The sequence below is a fragment of the Podarcis filfolensis genome, assembly GCF_964270895.1.
Source record: "Podarcis filfolensis genome assembly, chromosome: 10".
Taxonomy (NCBI): Eukaryota; Metazoa; Chordata; class Lepidosauria; order Squamata; family Lacertidae; genus Podarcis; species Podarcis filfolensis.
The window spans coordinates 343,909-368,719 of NC_139612.1; the positions used below are offsets into that span (position 1 = coordinate 343,909).

The following is a 24,811-nucleotide window of genomic DNA, read 5'->3' on the forward strand; positions in this document are numbered from 1 at the left end:
TAAAACGTCCTTTTCAGTTTGTTTATCCCACATTCACAGTGTTCATATGTGTACCCAAATAGCCCAGGAGAAGCACAAAAGTGTCTTCAGTATCATATGTGAAAATATATTTTGGTATCAAAGCAAAATAATAATAATAATAATAATAATAATAATAATAATAATAATAATAATAAATAAAAGTGTGGGGAGAAATTGGTCTCATTGTTTTTTTATAGGTTTTGAAAGATCTTATTTTAGCTGCTGCAAACTAAGGGAACTGCAGATTTTTCTTTGCATAGTCAGTTCACATGTGCATGATCACTGACCATAGCATTGTGATGACTTTGCTCCATGTGTATGTCTTCCCATGATGGGAGATACACTTTTTTCTTTTAAAGTAACCCTCTGCTCAGTTCTTTAAACAATAAGCCATTTAAGCGTGACCAGGAGCCTGTTCTCATGGATGTTAAAAGTTTATGGATGTGCAGTTTATTCACCCAAGTCAACTGAGGTGCCTGTTTTCAAGCAGGGGGCTTATTGCGTAAACAGCACTTCCTGCTGAGGTTTCTGCTTTCAAGCGATTACTAAAACAACGGCTCCTCTCTGCAATAGCTGCTTTCACGATAAGCTTTTCAGTCAATCAGCCTGATAATAGTTACCATGGCATAAACCTGGTCCGTAAAAACAAAAAGATAGTCATTATGCCACTGTTGATGTAAGAACTACTTCAAACTTTGTGGTATACTTCATAGGTATAGTGAACAGTGACTACCACAATTTATCCAAGGGAATGTGGGCTGAATAACTGTACTTCATTGAATATTATAGTTGACAAGCCTCCAGGTTTCCACAGTGCAAACTTGCATTGGTTTCCAGGTTTTATGTCACATTTCTGTTCTCATTTTTGTATCTGTATCTGAATAGGTTGATGCAGATAGTCTCCACAAACTTGGAATTTCAAGGGGGCTATTGTTGAATGCTTCCCTGTACACACACAAAAAAGACTTTATTCACATAGAAAACTAGATGTCAGGAAGGTTTATAACTTACCCTTTCCCCTAATGTGTTAGTTCTCTATAGGTTTGAATGGGGGAGCATTTAAAACTGATTTGCAGTCTGAATTTCTGCAGTCTAGGACAGACAAAAGGAAGTACTACTTCATACAGCACATCATAGTTAAGCTATGAGGTACAGTATCACAAGATGTAGTGATGGTTGCCAGCTTGGAAACCTTTAAAATGAGATTAGGCAAGTTGATGGCATGTAATGCTTCCAGTGGCTACTCTTCATGAATACCAATTGCTGCGGTGCAGGAGACTGCTGTTGTGGTCCTGTCTGCTTGTGGGTTCTCCATAGGCATCTGGCTGGGCCCTGTGTGAAGACATTACTGGGATAAAGAGTCTTTGGTCTGACTCAATATGGCTGTTGTTCAGTTTTATTGCATGATCTCAGTTAATGACTGCAGTGGCAGTAGCCGCCCAGAGTGGCTGGGGAAACTCAGCCAGATGGGCGGGGTATAAATAATAAATTATTATTATTATTATTATTATTATTATTATTATTATTATTATTATTGCAACTTAACCTACACTGTGTATTGTTACTGCTTCCTAGAGTTTTGTCTCCCAGTCACCTACTTTCAGTTGATGGGGCAGGGGAAACTAGTCTGGCTGTAACCCTTATTGTGGGGAGTCTGAAATCAGTAATCTGAAAGTGATTGTGTCCCAAAATTAAACTAAAGATTGTCAGATTTATGGTTCTATCCATGTGTTTAATATTTACATGTTATGCTCCCTGCTGCCTTGTGACTTTCTTAGTCATGTCCCTGAGGTGGAATGTATTTTAAAGAAGAGTAGTATTGACTTGCCTCCAAAACAAATTCTTTCTGCTAGAAATAATGTTCTGATTGTGTTATGTACAAAGCATCCTGAAATGACTGTAGGTGATACTTACCGTAAGTTTGTCCCTTTAAAAACAAGACAGTGTAATGTTGCAATCCTATGGAGCAAGTCCTATTGCACATCAGGATAGATAATTCTCAAGTTAATGCATAAGATTGGATTTCATGTTTCTAGCCTTGTATTTAAATGAGTTTGGTATTTGGTTTTCAGACTCTTACAAGGTGAAACTGTATTTACAAATCTTCAAATGTAGTTCTTTCAAAATTAACATACATTATTTTTTTAAAAAATAACTACTGTTTTCTTTATTTAAGGTCCCTTGAAGAATTGAGTACATTGGTCACCATGCATGTTGTCTTCTTCTTCTTCTTCTTCTTCTTCTTCTTCTTCTTCTTCTTCTTCTTCTTCTCCTCCTCCTCCTCCTCCTCCTCCTCCTCTTAGTTTTTAACTGGGGTGTTTGTGTTACTTCCTGGTGCAACTGGACTTCTCTGCGACCCTTCTCCTCTGCAGGGAGGTGGGACTGATTCAGATGGTCTGCCCCCACCACTTAATGGATCCAAATGGTTTCCAGAGAATGCTGGGGATGTTTTCTCCCACGTTGATGGCCTTTCAGCTGATTCCCTGGTGGCCCGCTGGAATGTGGCGTTAACTAGGGCTATCGAATATCCGGCTCCGAAGCGCCCTCTCCGATTGCATGGAGCTCAGACAGCCCCATGGTTTTCCCCAGAGCTGAGGGCAATGAAACAATCGTTGAGACGGCTAGAGTGCTGGTGGTGGAAAACTCATTCTGAATCAGACCGGACACAGGTTAGAGCTCAACGTCGAGCCTACCAAGTGGCAATAGCGATGGCGAAGAGGACCTTCTTTACTGCCTCTATTCCATCTGCAGAAAACAGCAGCAGGAGACTCTTTCAGGTGGTTCGTAATTTAACGGAACCACCTCTACCATAAGGGCCTGATAAGGCCCCCAAGATCTCCTGCAATGATTTTGCAAAGTTTTCTGCAGATAAAGTCGCTCAGATTCGGAAAGAGGTAGACTCCACCGTGGGAGCAGGGCCGTGGCAGGAGAGTGCCAGAGTCCTGTCTAGTCTAGTTGCATAGGATCAATTTCAATCTTTTACCTTCAAGGATGTAGACAGGTTGCTTGGACAAGTGAAACCTTTCCCCTTGATCCTTGCCCATCCTGGCTAATAAGAGCAAGCCGGGAAGGGCTGGGCGATGGGCTCTGCGATGTGGTGAATGCTTCCCTCTGTGAGAGAGTCTCCCCAGCCCCGCTGAAAGACGCAGTCATTAAACCGCTTCTTTAAAAAAACATCTCTTGACCCGGGCGATATGGCCAACTATTGCTCAGTCAGTCTCAAATCTTCCATTCTTGGGCAAGGTGATTGAGCAGGTAGTTGCTGAACAACTCCAAGCATGCCTGGAGGATGCGGACCATTTGGATCCCTTCCAATCAGGATTCAGGCCTCATCATCATGGGACTAAAACTGCCTTGGTCGCGCTGGTTGATGATCTCTGGTGGGCTAGGGACAAGAGTGAAAGCTGTTTCCTAGTTCTGCTGGATCTCTCAGCGGCCTTTGATATCATCAACCATGACATCCTTCTGAGGAGCTGGGAGCTGGGACAGGTAGACTGGTGACTGGGAGTGGCCGCTGAGACCATATAACACCAGTCCTGAAAGACCTACATTGGCATCCAGTACATTTACAAGCACAATTCAAAGTGTTGGTGTTGACCTTTAAAGCCCTAAATGGCCTCGGCCCAGTATATCTGAAGGAGCATCTGCACCCCCATTGTTCACTGAAGTCCAGCTCTGAGGGCCTTCTGGTGGTTCCCTCGCTGCGAGAAGTGAGGTTACAGGGAACCAGACAGAGGGCCTTCTCAGTGGCGCCTGCCCTCCCTCCATATGTCAAGGAAATAAACAACTATCTGACTTTTAGAAGGCAGCCCTGTTTAGGGAAGTTTTTAATGTTTGGTGTTTTATCACTTTATTATTATTAATAATAATATTCTGTTGGGAGCCGCCCAGAGTTCATAGAATCATAGAATCATAGAGTTGGAAGAGACCACAAGGGCCATCGAGTCCAACCCCCTGCCAAGCAGGAAACACTATCAGAGCACTCCTGACATATGGTTGTCAAGCCTCTGCTTAAAGACCTCCAAAGAAGGAGACTCTACCACACTCCTTGGCAGCAAATTCCACTGTCGAACAGCTCTTACTGTCAGGAAGTTCTTCCTAATGCTTAGGTGGAATCTTTTTTCTTGTTGTTTGGATCCATTGCTCCGTGTCCGCTTCTCTGGAGCAGCAGAAAACAACCTTTCTCCGTCCTCTATGTGACATCCTTTTATATATTTGAACATGGCTATCATATCACCCCTTAACCTCCTCTTCTCCAGCCTAAACATGCCCAGCTCCCTTAGCCGTTCCTCATAAGGCATCGTTTCCAGGCCTTTGACCATTTTGGTTGCCCTCCTCTGGACACGTTCCAGTTTGTCAGTGTCCTTCTTGAACTGTGGTGCCCAGAACTGGACACAGTACTCCAGGTGAGGTCTGACCAGAGCAGAATACAGTGGCACTATTACTTCCCTTGATCTAGATGCTATACTCCTATTGATGCAGCCCAGAATTGCATTGGCTTTTTTAGCTGCCGCGTCACACTGTTGGCTCATGTCAAGTTTGTGGTCAACCAAGACTCCTAGATCCTTTTCACATGTACTGCTCTCAAGCTGGGTGTCACCCATCTTGTATTTGTGCCTCTCATTTTTTTTGCCCAAGTGCAATACTTTACATTTCTCCCTGTTAAAATTCATCTTGTTTGTTTTGGCCCAGTTCTCTAATCTGTCAAGGTCGTTTTGAAGTGTGATCCTGTGATGGGATGATGAGCTGCTTGTGCGTAAAGTTTCTAGTCCCTCAGGGTTTGGCTAAGTCCACAAACCCCTGTCTGTAACGGAGCTCCATCAGCATGGCTCCGTCAGTCGCTGGCAGAATCCGACAGTGGGCGTTTACGGAATTTCTTCCAGCATAAAAGCGCCTTAACGGAAACACGCCTTCTGGACTCTCTGCGTGACAGTTTCCAGCGAGGAGTGGGTGTCCCTATAGGAGGTCCTGAAACCTCCCCACTGTTCTCGCTGGAATTGTCTCTGAGCCATCCTTCCGACTCACTTTCCCTTGGAGCTCTTTCTCTCCCCCTGCTGGTTCCCTCCTCCGCTGATAAGTCTCTCCCAACCTCTTGGAGCCCTTGCACCTCCGGTACTTCCGATGACAGTTCCCTGACATCCACCTTCTCTCCAGGGCCCCCTTCACCCCCTCCCCTCCCTTCCTCTGCGGGAGGTGAGGGAGCAAAACCCCTGAAAGAACTTCCCTCATCTTCCGAAGTCTCGAACATTTTCCTCCACCGGTTGCTGTTTCGGGTTTCTAAGTACTCATCCTCATCGGAGTCTATTCCTTCTTCCAACTCCGACCCCGTGAATCCTTCCAATTCCTCCTCCTCGTCGGTGGTGCCAAAGTACTCCCTCCGGAACCTCGCTACTGACTGAGGTTTCCTGGGGAACCTTTGATGGAACGTTTCGATCAAGACCTCGTCATTGACTTCCTCTGCCGTCACCCAGGTGTTTTCTGACTCCGGTTCCCCTTCCCACGCTACCAAATACTCCACCTGATTACCCTTCCACCTGGAGTCGAGGATTTCCGCCACATGGTTGCTGCTTTCCCTCTCTTCTAAGACTGGTCCCTGTGGGGAAACCCCTTCACTTCCCCCCCTATACGGTGACAGTAATGACCTGTGGAATACTGGGTGCAGTTTCATGTGGTTCGGTAACCGGAGTCTGAAAGCCACGGGGTTGACCTGTTGAATGACCTCAAATGGTCCCAATCTTTTGGGTCTCAATTTCTTGCAACCCCCCTTGAACGGCAACCCTTGGGTTGACAGCCACACCTGATCCCCCACCCTTATGGTTTCACCTTCCCTTCTGTTCTTGTCTGCCTGCTTCTTATATTGTTCTTTGGCCCTTTCTAAGTTGAGTTGGAGTTGAGGATGGATCGCTTCCATTTCTTCTACAAAAAGTTCTGCGGCTGGGACGCTCCATCTCTCCCCTCCTCCCCCTGGAAATGCCCTGGGGTGGCACCCATAATTAGCCAAAAAGGGGCTCATCCCGGTGGACACATTCTCCGCATTATTGTAGGCAAATTCCGCCAGCGCCAACTTTTCCACCCAATCGTTCTCTCTGTCATTGACATAACACCTCAGGTATTGTTGGAGGATACCGTTTGCTCTTTCCGCCTGCCCGTTGGTTTCAGGGTGCCGGGCAGTCGAAAAATTGACCTCTACGTGCAGTAAGCTCATGAGCTTCCTCCAGAACCTGGACGTGAATTGTTTGCCCCGGTCTGAGACCACCCTCAAGGGGGCGCCATGCAGTCTAAAAATATGTTCTACAAACAATTTAGCTGTCTCTTCCGCCGTGACTGCATGTGAGCAAGCTACAAAGTGGCCCATCTTAGTTAACAGGTCTACTACGACCAGTATGGCGGTTTTCCCCTTGGATTTCGCAGATCAGTCATAAAATCTATCGATACCGCCTCCCATGGCCGTTCTGGCGTGGGCAACGGTTCTAATAACCCCGCCGGCGCCCGCCTTTCTCCCTTGGCTCGCTGGCATTGGTCACACCCTCTTACATACTCCCTTACATCTTCCCTCACCTTGGGCCACCAAAATTCCCTGGTAACCAACCACATGGTTTTGTGTTGCCCAAAATGCCCCGCTGTGGGGCTGTCGTGCAGCTGTTTGAGTACTCTCCCTCTCAATTCCCCTTCGGGTATATATAGTGCCCCTTTGTAATACAATGCCCCGTTTCTTTCTTCAAAACCTCCGGGGTTTTCTCCCTCCCTCCTTAGACCTCGGAGCTTATTCTGGGCGTACTCATCATTCTCCGTCTCCTCTACCAGTTCCCGTTGCCCCACCAACGCCGCCCCACACACCCAGCGGTCCTCTGGAATGATATGTCTCTCTTCGGGTGCTCCCTCTCCCTCCAAATATTCCGGTTTGCATGAGAGAGCGTCCGCCCTGACGTTTTCTGGACCTGGCACATAGCAAATTTCAAAATAAAATTTGGAGAACTCCTGGGCCCATCTCACTTGTCGTTGGTTGAGCACTCATGCCGTTCTCCAATACTCTAAATTCTTGTGGTCCGTGCACACTTGCACCTTATGTTGTGCACCAATTAGTAGGTGTCTCCATTTCCGGAACGCTTTGTGAATGGCGAGTAGTTCTCGGTCATATACTGTGTAGTTCCTCTCGGATTTGTTTAGCTTACGCGAGAAGAAAGCACACGGTCTCCACTCCGACTTACTCTTCCCCGGCTGAAGAAGCACCGCCCCCACCGCCCGGTCTGACGCATCAGTCTCCACTCTCATTGGTTTTTGTAAATCCACATGCAGGAGTTGTTCTTCCGAAGCGAATGCCCTTTTCAATTCTTCGAATGCTTGCTCCGCCTCCGCCGTCCAAACAAATTTCTTCTTGCTGCTGAGACAGTCTGTAATGGGGGCCGTTAAGTGGGCAAAGTTCTTGATGAACTTGCGATAAAAGTTCCCAAACCCTAAGAATCTTTGCACATCCCTTTTCGTTTTCGGTGTCTTCCATTCCAGCACCGCCTGGACCTTGCCTGGATCCATGGCTAATCCCTTGTCTGACAAGTGGTACCCCAGGAATTCCACCTCCTTGGTGTGAAACTGACACTTCTCCAATTTCACCCACAGCTGGTTTGCTTGCAGTCGGCTCAACACTTCCCTGACGTCCTTTACATGCTGCTCCTCATTCTCGGAATATACTAACACGTCATCTAGGAAGGCCACGCAATTCTTGTAGAGCAGAGGTCCCAGGACGTGGTTCATGAACGATTGAAAACATGCTGAGCCTGCTTGTAATCCGAAGGGCATAACTAGATATTCAAAAGCCCCTAGATGGGTGAACATGGTTGTTTTCCATTCATCCCCCTTCCTTATCCGTATCAGGTTGTATGCCCCCCTCAGGTCCAGTTTAGTAAAAATCTTTCCCTTCCTCACCCTGGTCAAAATGTCATCAATTCTGGGCATGGGGAAAGCCACTGGTTCCGACACTGCATTTAGGGCCCGAAAGTCCACTACAAGTCTTGGTTTATCCGTGTTTTTTTTGTCCACAAAGAACACTGGGCTGCCCCCCACCGCCCTGGACTCTCTGATGAAACCTCGCTTCAGGTTTTTATCAATAAACTCCCTTAACTCCTGCATCTCCCTGTCTGACATGGCATACAGCTTGCCCACTGGGAGCTGGGCCCCAGGGACTAGATTGATTTGGCAGTCAAAGGGCCTATGCGGTGGTAGTTTGTCTGCTTCCCTTTCGCTGAAGACATTGCTCAGGTCAGCGTATTGTTTGGGCACCTCCCCTTTGCCCATTACTTCTGTCCCTGCTAAAAGGGCCTTTGCCCCTTCCGGAGCCTTCCCCTCTTTGCAGTGTTCCAGGCAATGTGCTGACCCAAAGGAGACCACTCTTTGATGCCAGCCCACTAGCGGATCATGCAACGCTAGCCAGCTCATTCCCAAAATAATGGGAGCCCCTCCCAAGGTGGCCACATTGAACGCTATTCTTTCAGTGTGCCTGGCCACCCTCATTACCATTGGGACGGTCTGTAGGCTGACTTCTCCTCCCAACAGCTCCCTCCCATTGATCGTGGTCACCTGCAAGGGGTTACTTAAGGGGATTGTCTGTATCTGGTGTTCAGCTGCAAACTCCTTACTCATAAAATTACAGGAGCTGCCTGAGTCCAATAGCGCCTTTATCTTCAATGGGTGACCGTTTGGCAGCTCTAGTAACACCTCTATCACTAGGGCTGGTCTTGGAGGTTCCGGCGTGGGCACTTTTACTGCTCCTTGGCCTGGCTGTGGTGCCCTGAAGGTGGCAGCCAGGCGCTGGCTTTTACTTGCTCCAGCACTTCCTCCTCCTTTTCCCCAACAGCTCCCGCCATCCCTTGCCATTCTTTTCTTTGTGGACAGACTCTGGCAAAATGACCTGGCTGCTGGCAGAGATAACATTTCTTGGCATTCTTCCCCTCCTTCCGCCCTTCACTGGGATTTGAAATTGCGCGCGCGCGCGCTGTTCCAATTTCCATCGGCTCTGCAGGCGGGAAAGTTGGCTCCGGAATCTCTGGAATGCGGAAATCCCTCCAACGCTCCCCTTTCTCTTCCCGCTTCTCCAAGGCTCTCGCCTCCTGGTGCGCTCCAATGGTCAGCACCGATTTGGTCAGCTGATCCATAGACTCCGCCCTGGGCGCCCGGGAAAGTTCGTCTTTCACAGCCGAAGAAAGTCCCTCTTCAAACAGCATTTGAATGGGTTCCGCTGCTAGATCCCACCCCAATTTATGTATCAACATGGTAAACTCAGTCCAGTACTCACGGACAGATCGGCTCCCCTGTTTACAAGCCATCAACTGTCTGCGCACCACTCCCTGCTCAATGTCACTGGAAAACATCAGGTCCATGGCGCGAAAAAACTTCCTCACGTCCTTCAGGACTTCATTATTCCCTGCCATCAGGGGTCTCACCCAGTCTCTCGCCCCCCCCTCGAGATGGCCAACCACAAACGCCACTCGCGATTCCTCGTCGGGAAAGTCATCAAACTGTAGATTGAGAGCATACTGCATCTCTGTCCTGAAGGCTTGATAGTTCCTGGGATCCCCCCCCCCAAACTTCTGCACCAATCCTGGCATCTTTCTAGCCAGTGAGGGCCATTTTGCCTTTTCTGCATCCTGCGCCCTCCTCTCCTCGAGCCTCGCCGTTTGCAGCGCTAGCTGGACCTCCAACACCCGGTACCTTTCTTCCAGGCTTGGACCTGCTCCAGCTCCTCCCGCTTCTCCGGTTCCGGCTGGGTTACTCATGATGCCTCTCTGCACAAGCTGCTTTCAGGGACTGTCGGATTGCTGTGATGGGATGATGAGCTGCTTGTGCGTAAAGTTTCTAGTCCCTCAGGGTTTGGCTAAGTCCACAAACCCCTGTCTGTAACGGAGCTCCATCAGCATGGCTCCGTCAGTCGCTGGCAGAATCCGACAGTGGGCGTTTACGGAATTTCTTCCAGCATAAAAGCTCCTTAACGGAAACACGCCTTCTGGACTCTCTGCGTGACAGTTTCCGGCGAGGAGTGGGTGTCCCTATAGGAGGTCCTGAAACCTCCCCACTGTTCTCGCTGGAATTGTCTCTGAGCCATCCTTCCGACTCACTTTCCCTTGGAGCTCTTTCTCTCCCCCTGCTGGTTCCCTCCTCCGCCGATAAGTCTCTCCCAACCTCTGGGAGCCCTTGCACCTCCGGTTCTTCCGATGACAGTTCCCTGACAGATCCTGTCCTCTGGGGTGTTAGCCACCCCTCCCAGTTTCGTGTCATCCGCAGATTTGATCAGGATGCCCTTGAGTCCATCATCCAAGTCGTTTATAAAGATGTTGAATAAGACCGGGCCCAAGACAGAACCCTGTGGCACCCCACTAGTCACTCTTCTCCAGGATGAAGAGGAACCATTGATGAGCACCCTTTGGGTTCGGTCAGTCAGCCAGTTACAAATCCACTGAGTGGTACCATAGTCAAGGCCGCATTTTACCAGCTTCTTTACAAGCATATCATGGGGCACCTTGTCAAATGCCTTGCTGAAATCAAGGTAGGCTACATCCACTGCGTTCCCTTCATCTACCAGGCTTGTAATGCTGTCAAAAAATGAGATCAGGTTAGTCTGACATGACTTATTTTTCAGAAATCCATGCTGACTATTGAGTTGCTGGAGAAACCCAGCCAGATGAGCAGGGTATTATTATTATTATTATTATTATTATTATTATTAATTACAGAGCAAACAGGTAGACAAGGAATGGTACATATATTGTCTCTACTTTCAATTCATATTCTTTTTCACAGTTCATTTATGTTTGGTGAGAGACATTTTTTGTCATAGACATCTTGCAGTTGGGGAAAACGGGAGTGGGGGAGAGAGATGGGGGCGTTCTTTCATTCTACATATTTTTAATGTAGGGGGGGTTGTGTCAGCATCACATGGGTAGGTTTTCTGTTTGTATATTTATTTATTTTTATTGATATTGTGAGAGGTTAGCATTTCCAAGATTGGTTGGCTGTAATTAGTTGATTGCGGTGTGGCTTACTTGTGGAAGATATTTAATAGGGCTACTTCTGGAGTTGCTTCTATTATTTGTTTTGTTATTTTGGGAATTTCCTGTGGCACTGATATCCAGAAGGATTGGACTTTGGGGCATTCCATATTGTTCTCTTCTTGATGAAGACTAAATACATTTAGACTTTGGGTACAATGCAGCAAATTTAGGCTGCAAACTTATTTGCACTGAACTGAGAGATCAGTGGAACTTACTTATCAGTAGATATGTAAAGGATTGTGTTAAAGCCCATTGATTTGAAACCAGTGGGTAGATAGCTTGATCATGCCTTATTGATTTGGCACTCATTATTATAATTGTTAACTTCTTAAGCACCGCTCCGCTATGCTTGTCAAATTGTATGTTTGTTTAGCCTTTAAATTGTGATTTCAATGGGCCTGAAAACACTACTCAGGCACTTCATAAACGTGTTTGGTGATGGCTTTCTATCTTTACATAAGGGTATACAGTGGTACCTCAGGTTACATACGCTTCAGGTTACAGACTCCGCTAACCCAGAAATATTACCTCGGGTTAAGAACTTTGCTTCAGGATGAGAACAGAAATCGCACTCCGGCGGCGCGGCAGCAGCAGGAGGCCCCATTAGCTAAAGTGATGCTTTAGGTTAAGAACAGTTTCAGGTTAAGAACGGACCTCTGGAACGAATTAAGTACGTAACCACAGGTACCACTGTAATGCAAGAGACATTCTTTTGAACACTTCTTTACTTGAAGGCTTTGTAGCATATGAAAGCTTCATGAGTGCAACTTTGATGATAAAGATATACTGTATAGCATATTCTCCCAACTCTAGAGAGAAAAAGAGGGATACTTCTAAAGTATATTAACAACTTTTTTTCTTGCACTATGGAGAATAGGAGGCCTTGTTGCTTCCACACTTTACATATTTATGGAAGCTAAGAATTTGAGTGGCGTTTTTGTTCTTACAGGAGATCTGGTTGTACTTTATGAACCAGAGCTGCAGCCCAAGCAAACTGGGTTATTGGAAGGGTGCAGTTTGTGCCCATGTACATGTATTTACATTCATGTGCCCTATTTAGAACGATGTGTTTGTCTCACTCAGAGATTTAACTACAGTGGTACCTCGGATTAAGTACTTAATTCGTTCCGGAGGTCCGTTCTTAACCTGAAACGGTTCTTAACCTGAAGCACTACTTTAGCTAATGGGGCCTACTGCTGCCGCCGTGCCACCGGAGCCCTGTTTCTGTTCTTATCCTGAAGCAAAGTTCTTAACCTGAAGCACTATTTCTGGGTTAGCGGAGTCTGTAACCTGAAGCGTATGTAACCTGAAGTGTATGTAACCCAAGGTACCACTGTACTTCTAGAGAATTAATTTTGTTGGTGAACACTTTTATTTGTTTTGAGAAGACATTCCTTATCTCTCCCAAATTCTGACAGCATTTTTTTTTACCAGAGACTCCCGAAAAGAGGAACGGCATTTACATTGTTTGTGGCCTACTGTAATTCTCTCTGAAAGCCAATGGAAAGCTTTATAATAGTTTCCATGATGTGTATTAAATCCAAAACAAACATACACGCTCATGAGGCAGTCAGTAGATGTGTCTCATGGATTGTCTGAATCATGAAAGGTTTGTTGATGTACTCTGGAACAAAGCCGCTCCATCCAGTTTGGTATGTGGTTTGCTTTTGAAATTCCAATTTATCTGTAATAAAACACATAGTAGTGGCTTTTATTCTCTGGACAGTTACGCTCCTTAAACCACGTGGGTTTTAATGGATTTGAACAGTATAAACTTGTGGAAAAATTCAGCCAAACTGAGATGTGAAATGTATTGGCATTATTTTCAGCTCTCCCACCCCACTACTTAACCATCTCCCTGTCTGAACACTCTCTCAGAAACTGCTCCTTTTATTTTACCTTCCAAAGTACTGGCTCCACTCCCCGCCCCCCCCCCGACTAGCTCTCTGGTGGAGTTCTGAGGTACTACATCACCAGACTCTGGTCTGACTCTGCTGTCCATCACAGTCATCTGGGGTAGCTAAGGGGCCTGGATTGGGTTCCTATCTGGTAAAATGACCAGATCCAGAAGAACCACGGCCAGCCAACTCTGCCCACCCCTATGTTCTGCTGTTTTGGGGCCCTTCACTAGCCATTGCCAGCCAGAACACTGTTGGAGGTAACTTTTCAGCCACCCTTGCTTTTCTTGGTTGCAGTGGAGGCCTCCGTTACCCAGCCAAGCGACCTCTCCTTTAGCTTGACCACCTCCAGCAGCAGTGGCCAAGGGGTACCAGAATTGTGGTGTACAGTGGTACCTCGGGTTAAGAACTTAATTCGTTCTGGAGGTCCGCTCTTAACCAGAAACTGTTCTTAACCTGAGGTACCACTTTAGCTAGTGAGGCCTCCCACTGCTACTATGCGATTTCTGTTCTCATCCTGAAGCAAAGTTCTTAACCCAAGGTATTATTTCTGGGTTAGCAGAGTCTGTAACCTGAAGTGTCTGTAACCCGAGGTACCACTGTATCTCCATGCCAAGAAAAAGTCACCTGATTTATTTCGCCATATCAGGTTGCTCTTTAAAAGGCACAGGATCAGAGACGGGGGGAGGAGGATTGGAAACGCAGCTGAGTGGTAATGATGTGGGTTTCCTGGAAATTTTTGAAACGTTTTCCACAATTATTTCCCGCTGCCCAAAATTAATGGCTATTGATTCAGTGTGTTTATTTGATTTACATTTAGGTAACAAAACAAAGCACGTACGTCATATTAATTCTACCTGCTGTGCAGAAACTCTGAAAAGTTTTTCTAATAGGAAAATGCTGTTGAGTGGAAATATGTGGAAAGTATTAGTTTGTGTAGAAAGTAAATACAGATCAAATCCAGCACAGGCCTAACTGGAGTGGAGGTGGGGAGTGAGGATCTCTTTGAAGTTCGATCTTTTACACCAGAGACGGTACATACTGCAGGTTTCCCCCCAGCTTTGTCAGTTCAGAGCGTGTCTGTTTGTTTTTCAAATCTTTATATTTTCCCAAACAGATGCATCCAGCTATGGGGTGGCATTGCAGGAGTGTCAGTCCGTCCCTTGCTCCGTGACCCAGTGCCCCTGCCGTGGGGCAAACCGCGGGTCATCGAGACAGTCCTCCACTGCCCTTGGGAGGCTGCCAGGGCTAATTATCCGCATATCAGCCCTGAATTATCGAAACGGCTGGAGTCCGATCGTGTGGGAGTCCACCATTTCCCACCGCCGGAAACAGGAAGTCCATCAATTCAATACTTGAGCCATTGGGAGGGGAATACTTTGGATCCTGCTGATTCTTGGAAGCCTTGCCAGCAGAATGTCCTATTTTGTGTCCTAAAGCCAGCTTCTGCCAGTGGAAGCATCTCTGGGGGCAGATCTACACCCATAGAACAGTTTTCACCAGTAGTGGAGAGTCTCAGCAATGCGACTCTGTGCCCCACTGATGGGACTCCTCTTTCCCAACCAAGCCTGCAGATCTGGGGTTTAAGATTGTACTGCCTGTGTAGTTAAGTGTCATATTCAAACAAATTCAAAGCTTTGCTTGAAATTTATTTTTGCTGGAATACTTGTGAATATTTTAAGACACAACCACTCAATAGCATACACTTCCCTTACTTTATTTAGATTTTAAGAAGAAAATGAAAACACCGAAAAGGCTCCTCATACTAATTTTAGCATGCTTGAAGAGTTGTTCATATATTATGTGCTTCTTTGGGATCATCACCTGGGAAATAGTTCAGTCATTTATTTTAGATTTGAATAGCGATGGCCTGTTTTGGAAGCAGAGCTATACCATGGGTTAGCTTTGCAGGGACAATCTTTTGTGAACCTTGGACTAGCACACGTTACCCTCTCTTCTTCTCTAGCATGGCCATGAGGCGATCAGAAGCTTCTGTCTCCATTTTAGACCACCAAATTTGGGATTGTGCCTGAACCCTAAATTGTGGTTAATTTTATTCATGGCTGGTTGAAATATTATAGTTTCTTAAATATGGTTGTAGGTTGATTTATTTTCAACTAGCAAAGATTAACCAGTTTGTCAGGACTTGATGTTAAAAAATCTGTGATTAACCTAAAATGAAAGCAAAATGAACTTCTCCTTGTGGCTGTATCAGAGGACAAGGGACCCTCCCACTTTGCCTTGTCTTCTAATGCTAAACTATGGTTTAGCCAAGTGTAATAATTTCAGTTGCTCTGTTTGACTTGTATTGTAGTCATTAATAATGTTCGTAATTAATGTCATGAAACAATGTCTTTCTAAAAGTGGAAATTTTTCCATGCCATATCACTGCTGCCTAGTGGGGCACAGCTCTCGATTAAGGCTCACTTAGCAACCAAGTTCCTGGTTTTCATGGTAGCATAAGAAAACCAATGCAAAACAATGCATTTCTTCCTCTGGCAAAAGAAAGTGTTTGCGTAATAAGAACTACCGTACTTTTCCATGTATAAGACTATTTTTTTCCTTTAAAAATCATGCTAAGAAGTGGGTGTTGTCTTATACATGGGGGCGCCTTATAGACAGAAAAGTATGGTATGTCACAGAAGATAGCTGAGTTGCTTTAGGGTATTGCTATTATGCAATAAAACTTGGAGAGGTGTTTTCAGCAGTCAGCATGGGGCGGGGTGGCTTTAGCTGCATGGAATAAATCGCTCAGCATGACTTGGGTTGTTGTTTTTTGAGTGCATGAACAAGAGGGGGATTGTGGTGCTCTCAAGGTGGCAGGCTGGCACTTCAAAGTAGTGTCACAGCCCCAGTAGGAGTTGAGCCCAAGTAGGAGTACACCCTGTAGGAACGAGAACAGCCCTGGGGCTTGCCCATGGACCTAATATTTGACATTAGTTATAGGTACATCAGCAGTGCCAGGAGCATTTCTGCTACCACATGACATTACAGCGGCTGTAACCTGAGGCAATTTACTGATTTTTGCAATAAGTTTTATTTACAGCTTTCCCCTATATGCTAACTGGAAGTCATTATGCTAATTCACAAAGCCACCTGTTAGATAATGCCTGGGCTGTTTCCAGTTTTCTGGGGGCCCTTGGGCACAGGACTCGGTCCCCGGGCCCTTTGGCCCCTCCCTTTCCTCCTCAAATCACACCCTTCCTTCTCAGCCCATCGCCTTTTGTTGTTGTTGTTTAGTCGTTTAGTCGTGTCCGACTCTTCATGACCCCATGGACCAGAGCACGCCAGGCACTTCTGTCCTCCACTGCCTCCCGCAGTTTGATCAAACTCATGCTGGTAGCTTCAAGAACACCATCCAACCATCTCATCCTCTGTCGTCCCCTTCTCCTTGTGCCCTCCATCTTTCCCAACATCAGGGTCTTTTCCAGGGAGTCTTCTCTTCTCATAAGGTGGCCAAAGTATTGGAGCCTCAGCTTCACGATCTGTCCTTCCAGTGAGCACTCAGGGCTGATTTCCTTAAGAATGGATACATTTGATCTTCTTGCAGTCCATGGGACTCTCAAGAGTCTCCTCCAGCACCATAATTCAAAAGCATCAATTCTTCGGCGATCAGCCTTCTTTATGGTCCAGCTCTCACTTCCATACATCACTACTGGGAAAACCATAGCTTTTACTATACGGACCTTTGTTGGCAAGGTGATGTCTCTACTTTTTAAGATGCTGTCTAGGTTTGACATTGCTTTTCTCCCAAGAAGCAGGCATCTTTTAATTTCGTGACTGCTGTCACCATCGCCTTTAGACTCAAACAAATCTTAACCAACATGGCATCCCCAGTTTTCCGCGGTTCCTATCAGTAGCTGTTATCTGAAACATGCCTAACAATATATGGATAATCCTGCTCCATTAAACTTATTCCATACATGGAGTCAGTGCTATTTTTCTAGAAAAAGAAGTGCTGGAACTCACCATAAATGTCTCCCTTGTTTTCTTATATTGGCAATGGTGCCCACCTGAGAGGGGCTAAAACTGAGTTCTAGTGAGTTCTGGCTGAAAACAGCCCTGCATGGAGCTGATGGAAAATTTGCATTTAAAAAGAAGATGCTTTTAACATCAGCCTGACACATTAATGTAAGAAGCCTTTCCTGGCTTGAAGATAAATGGTGGGAGTTGCATTGAGTTGATTAAATACAGTATTTGTATTCCGCTTTTCTAACAGCAAATGCTGAGCTCAAAACAGCTCACAATAATCACAATAGCATTAAAAAACACACACATTGCAATCACTACAGTGGTACCTCCGGTTGTGGATGGGATTTGTTCCAGAGCTCCAGCTGGATCCTGAGGTTTCAGCAACCAGAGGTGCCTGTTCTGTGCATGCATGTAGAGCGCTTCTGTGCATGCACGAGCGGCGAAACCCGGAAAAATACTTCCGGGTTTGCTGCTTTCACAACCCGAAGTTTACATTACCTGAGGGTAACCGTAAGCTGAGGTTCTACTGTATAATATAAACCACAGAATATGAAGCAAACCACAAGAACGAAACCACCAAAACAATGGCAGTGGCACAAGTACTCTCAGCTGCCATCTTGATGCCTTAAGTTTGACTATTTTTTTAATATGCCATTGATGGGCGAGAATGGCCCCAGATTGGAGACGATGGTGGGAGCAGAAGTGAATGAGAACAGTAGGGAGGATGCAGCAGGCAGGAGGAAGATGGAGGAAAAAGGCACTCTTTGTGGGGACAGACGAGCAAAAGAGGTGGTTGCTGTGGTGTGGTATGTGTGTGTGTTGGGTGGGTGGGGGGGAGAAATGACAGCAACCATGACCTACCTTGGATGCCAGCTGTGTTGTGCTTTCCATGATGAATGGGCTGGGGAATAAGAAGGTCCTGAAAGGGGCATTTGGGTCTCAGTATAAACCCAAACAAATTCTGCTTCTCTTTGGGAATAGGCTTTCCACAGTGTTGCCTCCTCTTTGCCTAAGTGAACCCATAGCATTGGCTGGCTTTCTGTGAGGTTTAAGCAGTGAATGAAGTGGGGGAAATGAGGATTTTCTCTGAACACAATGAAAGGAAACCTTATAATAAACTAACTGAAATACAAAGCTTTCCCAGCACATTACCTTCTAGCTCTTGTTTTCCATCCTGTTTCTGCATTCCAGGTCCCTTTGCAAGACTTGTACTGGGTACTAATTCCTTAAGAAACACTGAAAACGTTCATGTTAAGAGTTTGGCCTAGTGACAACTTACTTGTTCCACTGCCAGCCGTTCATGGCTTTGCTTTTTAGGCCAGAGAGATGAAGAACCAGTACCCGATGTCAGCTGGAAGCTGTTTGGGCTTTCTGCTCCCATCAGCTATTACACAGCCCAATCCCCACAACACACTTTTGAGCTGACAATATCCCTGAATACTCACTCTCTCCTTTGTATGGGTCCATTTAGGGGCAGTTGGTAGTTTAGTATTGGTCAGCACCATATCATATCTTGCCTCTCAGCACTCCATTCTTCCTTGGTCAATTTTTGTTTTCACCTCTTCGGACTCGCTCAATAATAAAATATGGCCATCCAGGTTTTGCTACGGGAAGCAGAGATAGCAAGGCTTAGCTCTTGCTGCTGCTCTTCATCATCATCATCATCATCATCATCATCATCATCATCATCATATTTATATCTTGCCCTCCCCAGCTGAAGCCGGGTTCAGAGTGGCTAGCAACAGTAAAATAATACAGCATTCTAAAATCAATTCATTATAAAATCAGTTCAAATCAAATTCATGTACTCTGCTCACTTCTGCATCTCCTTACATCTCGCACCTGGTACTCATGTTCATGCATAACTTCCACTTGAGCCCAGCGCAGTACTTTTTCTTCCTCTGCACTTCCTCCAACCTATGAGTCCTGGAGATGGAAGTTAATTGGGAACAGAGAAGTGGAAGAGGAAGACCCCCTAGAGAGTCTGCAATAATTTGCAGCCAGCAAATTGGGTTGGGTTGAAACTTGCAACACAGTCTTCTCAAAGTTTTTTTAAAGGTACTTTCACCCAACTGCAGATTGAAACCTTCCCATTGCTCCTGGTAGCTGGCAGGCAAACATGGAGATTTCAGGTCAGCCCTGGAAGTTTGGCAACCCTAGTTGTTGCTCAGGAGGCCCTATATCATATTGCAAAGGCCCACTTTCCACCAAGTGCATCTCTGAAGATGGCAGAACATAAACCAGAACCTCAGTTGTGAAAAGCAGTGCAGAAGCAGGGTCCTGTGGGAGGTGTTTTCTCGGGGATGTAAATGGGTGAAAATTTTCTCACTAATTCCACCATGTAGTTTTGATTTCTGGCAACTTCCATTTCCCCTTCAGCATGCATGCTAGAGCAGGGGTCCTCAAACTTTTTAAACAGGGGGCTGGTTCACTGTCCCTCAGATACTGGAACCGGACTGTAGTTTGAAAAAAATATGAACAAATTCCTGTGCACACTGCACATATTTTATTTGTAGTGCATAAAAAACAGGGAAAAATACTAACTTAGTTGGTCTTTAAGGTGCTACTGGAAGGAATTTTTTTGTTTGTTTTGACTAGGGAAAAATACAATATTTAAAATGAAGAACGATTTTAATCAACATGGGGTGGGGTGCTAGCCATGGCCCCTTTGTCGCCTCAACTCCCCACACTGCAGATCCGCGCGCTTCTTTCCCGCCCAGCCCGAGTTTCCCACGCTTACCCAGATTGAAGAGCATGGTTCCCTTGAGGCTGCTGCTACTGTTGTTGCAGGTCCCTGCCTCCAGCTTCTCCTGGGTCTTGTGCAGCAGCACAACTTGGTGGTGGTGGTGCTGCTGCCTCTCCTCTTCGGCCCGCTTGTCCGTCAAAAATAAATCCTGTGCAGCATGCTGGGCTCTGTGGTCTCCACCGTCTCGAAGTGCACGCGGTCCTGGGCCAGCCCCAGCATGAGCAGCGGAGCCCAGGAGCTGCGCACCAGCACCAGCTGCTCGTTCAGGGGCAGCTCGTAGAAGCAAGGCACGTTCTGAATCTTGACAAAGTGCAGTGTCTTCGCCATCACCGCCGAAGCCAACTTGCACGCCACCTGCGGACTCTGCAGAGCCACGTGCTTCTGCAAGCTGCAGGAGCAGCTGGGACCTGCTGCAGGCCTGCTGGAACTAGCCACCGCCACCACTGCCGCCGCTCCTCACTTTTCAGGATATTGTAGACAGTGGCAGGTTCTGGCAATTAGCGGGCTAGATTGAGGACCCCTGTGCTAGAAGAATGCTATCTGGATTGTTTACTAAGCACTGCTCAGTCTCCATGGGAAAACCTCACCCCCTGGAAAAGTCCTCAGAACATGAACCCCATGTAGTAGTTCTGTAATCTGTCTGTGACCTAGAGTAATAAGGGGAGAGTGTCATTAATAATAATAATAATAATAATAATTTATTATTTATACCCCACCCATCTGGCTGGGTTTCCCCAGCCACTCTGGGTGACTTCCAACAGAAAACTAAAATACAATAACCTATTCATGCGGAAACCAGGGGTGTTTTTCTAGGGAACTATTAGGACACCCCAGAGCACTACTCATTTACAAGCTGCAGGTTATAAATTGCTGGTTTAAATTTCAGAGAGATTTGCCAAAATGACATTATGCTTGCTAGGAAGTGGAAAAGTTTTGTTGATTGTTCAGTGTTCGGGCTTTCAGAGAGCTGTTCACTGGTAGTAAATCTACCTTAATTATGCTTTCTCCAACATGCTTATAAAAGTCATAGATGAAAGGATTCATGTAACTTCCTTTGGGAGTGTTTCTATAAACGAATAGATCTCACTGCATGAATGTTTCCACTGTTTACTAAAATTTCCCTTTCTTAACATGCAAATAGTTTCTCATGACAACTGACTTCATGTTAACTGTTTATTCTTATTGTTACTTTAACTTCCCTTTTGAGAATTGCTAGATGTTGTAGGGTGACTGTTGTTATATTTACAACTCTTGTTAGATAACAGCTGAAATGCAGAGTTCATTGTCCTCAGTGTCCAGGCTGAACAAAGGAGGAGGAGACGCTCCTTCAGGTATACTGGGCTGATGCTGTTTAGGGCTTTAAAGGTCAGCACCAACACTTTGAATTGTGCTCAGAAACGTACTGGGAGTCAATGTACGTGTTTCAGGACTGGTCTTATGTAGTCTCGGCGGCCGCTCCCAGTCACCAGTCTAGCTGCCGCATTCTAGATTAGTTGTAGTTTCTGGGTCACCTTCAAAGGTAGCCCCACGTAGAGTGCATTGCAGTAGTCCGAGCAGGAGATTACCAGAGCATGCACCACTCTAGCGAGACAGTTTGCGGGTAGGTAGGGTCTCAGCCTGCGTACCAGATGGAGGTGGCAGACAGATGCCCTGGACACAGAATTGACCTGCTCCTCCAAGGACAGCTGTGAGTCCAAAATGACTCCCAGGCTGCACACCTGGTCCTTCAGGGGCACAGTTACCCCATTCAGGACCTGGGAGTCCTCCACAGCTGCCCGCCCCCTGTCCCTCCAAATCAGTACTTCTGTCTTGTTAGGATTTAACCTCAATCTGTTAGCTGTCATCCATCCTCCAACCACCTCCAGCCACTCACACAGGACATTCACCGCCTTCACTGGTTCCGATTTAGAAGAGAGGTAGAGCTGGGTATCATCCGCATGAACACTGAAGAACACCCAGCCCTGATGATCTCTCCCAGTGGCCTCATATAGAGGCACCCCACAAGTGAGAGCCCAGGGGTCTGAAAACTCATCCCCCAACACCACTTTCTGGACACGGTGCAGGAGGAAGGAGGGGAACCACTGTATAACAGTGCCCCCAGCTCCTTTAGACGGTCCAGAAGGATGTTATGGTTGATGATATCAAAGGCCGCTGAGAGATCCAGCAGAACTAGGAAACAGCTTTCACCCTTGTCGACCTGCATGACCAAGGCAGTTTTAGTCCCATGATGATGAGGCCTGAATCCTGATTGGAAGGGATCCAAATGGTCCGCATCCTCCAGGCATGGAGTTGTTCAGCAACCACCTGCTCAGTCACCTTGCCCAAGAATGGAAGATTTGAGACTGGGCGATAGTTGGCCATATCGGCCGGGTCAAGAGATGTTTTTTTTAAGGAGCGGTTTAATAACTGCCTCTTTCAGCGGGTCTGGGAAGGTTCCCTCACAGAGGGAAGCATTCACCACCCTGCAGAGCCCATCACCAGCCCTTCCTGGCTCGCTTTTATGGGCAAGGATCAAGGATACAGGTGGTTGGTTTCACTCATCCAAGCAGCCTGTCCACATCCTCGGAGGTAACAGATTGGAACTGATCCCATGCAACTTGACTAGACAGGACTCCAGCACTCTCCTGCCCCGGCCCTGCTCCCACGGTGGAGTCTACTTCTTTCCAAATCTGAGCAACTTTGTCTGTAAAAAACTTTGCAAAATCATTGCAGGAGATCTTGGGGTCTTTACCACTCCCTGGTGGCAAAGGTGGTTCCTTTAGATTGTGAACCACCTGAAAGAGTCTCCTGCTGCAGATGCAGTAGAGGCGGTGAAGAAGGTCCTCTTGCCATTGCTATCGCCACTTGGTAGGCTTGACTCTAACCTGTGTCTGGTCTGATTCAGAGTGTTTTCCACCACCGGCACTCTAGCCGTCTCAAGGATCGTTTCATCGCCCTCAGCTCTGGGGAAAACCACGAGGCTGTCTGGGTTCCATACAAGCCAGACAGTCGATCGCCCTGGTTAACTGCATTCCAGCAGGCCACCAGGGAATCAGCTGAAAGGCCATCAACATGGGATAAAACATCCCCTACCACTCTTTGGAAACCATTTGGATCCATTAAGTGGTGGGGGTGGACCATCCGAATTGGTCCCACCTCCCTGCAGAGGGGAAGGGTCGGAGAAAAGTCCAGTTGCACCAGGAAGTGATCTAACCATGGCACTTCTTTTGTTTCACTTTTACTTAGTGTCAGATCACCCACATCTATAGAGGTAAACACAAGGTCCAAGGCATGTCCACAACTATGAGTTGGGCCAAACTTATTCAGCGACAGCCCCATGGAAGCCATGCTTTCCAAGAAGTCCCGAGCGGCCCCTTGTAAGGTCGTGCCGACATGGATGTTAAAATCCCCTAGGACAGGGGTTGGCAAAGTTTACCAGCCATGGGCCAGATCACTCCCACGGAGATTGTCTGTGGGCTGGACTGGCGCAGCGCGATGCCAGAAATCACGTCTGCGCATGTCCACAGTGCTGGAAATCGCTTCTGCGCATGCCCAGATACAAAAAATGGCACCTGCGCAGAAGCGATTTTCGGTATCTGGACACGTGCAGATGCAATTTCTGGTATCTGTGCGTGCACAGACGTGATTTCCAGCACTGCTCGGCGAGTCCCTGCGCCGCACTGGTTTAGCGCAGCATGAGGTGGACTCGCCAAGTGGGTGGCTCGGTTCAGGGGTGGCTCGTGGGCTGGTAAAACAGTCTTCGTGGGCCGCATCCGGCCCATAGCCCACACGTTGCCGACCCCTGCCCTAGGACAACCAAACTAGGTATCTCCAGGAGAACATCTGCCACGACCTGAAGCAGCTCAGGCAGGGAATCCTTGGTGCAGTGGGGAGGTTGGTACACCAAAAGGAATCCTGTACTGCCCCTATTGCCCAGCTTCCAAAACATGCACACAGAAAACTGGGTCTTCCCAATAGGACACCTGGTGCAAGCTAATGACTTCCTAAAAATCACTGCAAACCCCCCCCCCCATATGACCAGGGTTGCTGTTAGAGAAACCTGGTAGACAAGCAGCAGCAAGAACAGGCCCATCTGCTTCATCCAACCAAGTCTCTGTTACACATGCCAGGTCAAGTCCCCCACCCACAATCAAGTTCTGGATAGCAGTGGTCTTATGAATAATAATAATAATAATAATAATTAATAATTTATTATTTATACCCCGCCTATCTGGCTGAGTTTCCCCAGCCACTCTGGGCGGCTCCCAATCAAGTGTTAAAAACAGTACAGCGTTAAATATTAAAAACTTCCCTGAACAGGGCTGCCTTCAGATGTCTTTTAAATAATCATCATCATCATCATCATCATTGACCTCGCATTGCACAGCAGCACCTTCAGGTCATGTGGGTCTCCCTTGTTGATTCCAGTATCCATCCGGTCAAGACCAGACCCGGAGGCAGGGATAGTCCTCAAACAACAACGAAACCTGCCTCCTCAGTAACAACATGGTCTGGTCTTAGCATAACTCTTCCTCCTACCCATGATCACTGAGATTGGGTGTCTCAGTGCTATCCCCCCTCCCTGGAACCTGCCCAAACAATCTGTTGGCTGGGGCCCACTCCCAGGCAACAATTGACTCTACCTCTGGGGAAATCATTTATTGAGGTGGGACGAGGGGGTCTCATCCATTAACTACATCCATTAACTAGCCACCCCAGCTGCATCTTTGGTGGACATCAGAAGGGATTGTGGGGTGTAGGGCTGTGCTATAAATTGATATATTGTCTGATACCAAATTTTAAATAAAATTGTGATGACTGTTTTTTTAAAAAAATGACCTTGCAATATATCACAAATCGTGTACGTGGTGTTCAAAAAGCACAGTTGGAAGAACCGGGAAGCCAACACTTCCTCCTGTGTGTGCAGCCCTTGCTAACGCTGCCTCACTCAGCTCTTCTCTGCCAGCAGGCTGCTGCAAAATATTTGAGAATGGTTTGCTTTCCCTTGCTACCAGGACAAGTAGCTACAACAGGCTGAGCAAAAAATTGCTCCTCTAAAATCACTGCCTCTTTGAGAACAGATTATCACAACAAGTAGAACAGGCTGCTGCAAAAATCACCTCACACTGCCTCATTGAGAAAGTGTTATCAATACA

The 24,811-nt window shown here is 46.7% G+C and overlaps 1 protein-coding gene across 6 annotated transcripts in view; it reads left to right on the forward strand.

Moving 5' to 3' along the window:
• ITPR2 (inositol 1,4,5-trisphosphate receptor type 2) overlaps nt 1–24,811 on the forward strand; it is a 334,430-nt gene that overhangs the window by 1,675 nt on the left and 307,944 nt on the right. The window lies entirely within an intron of this gene.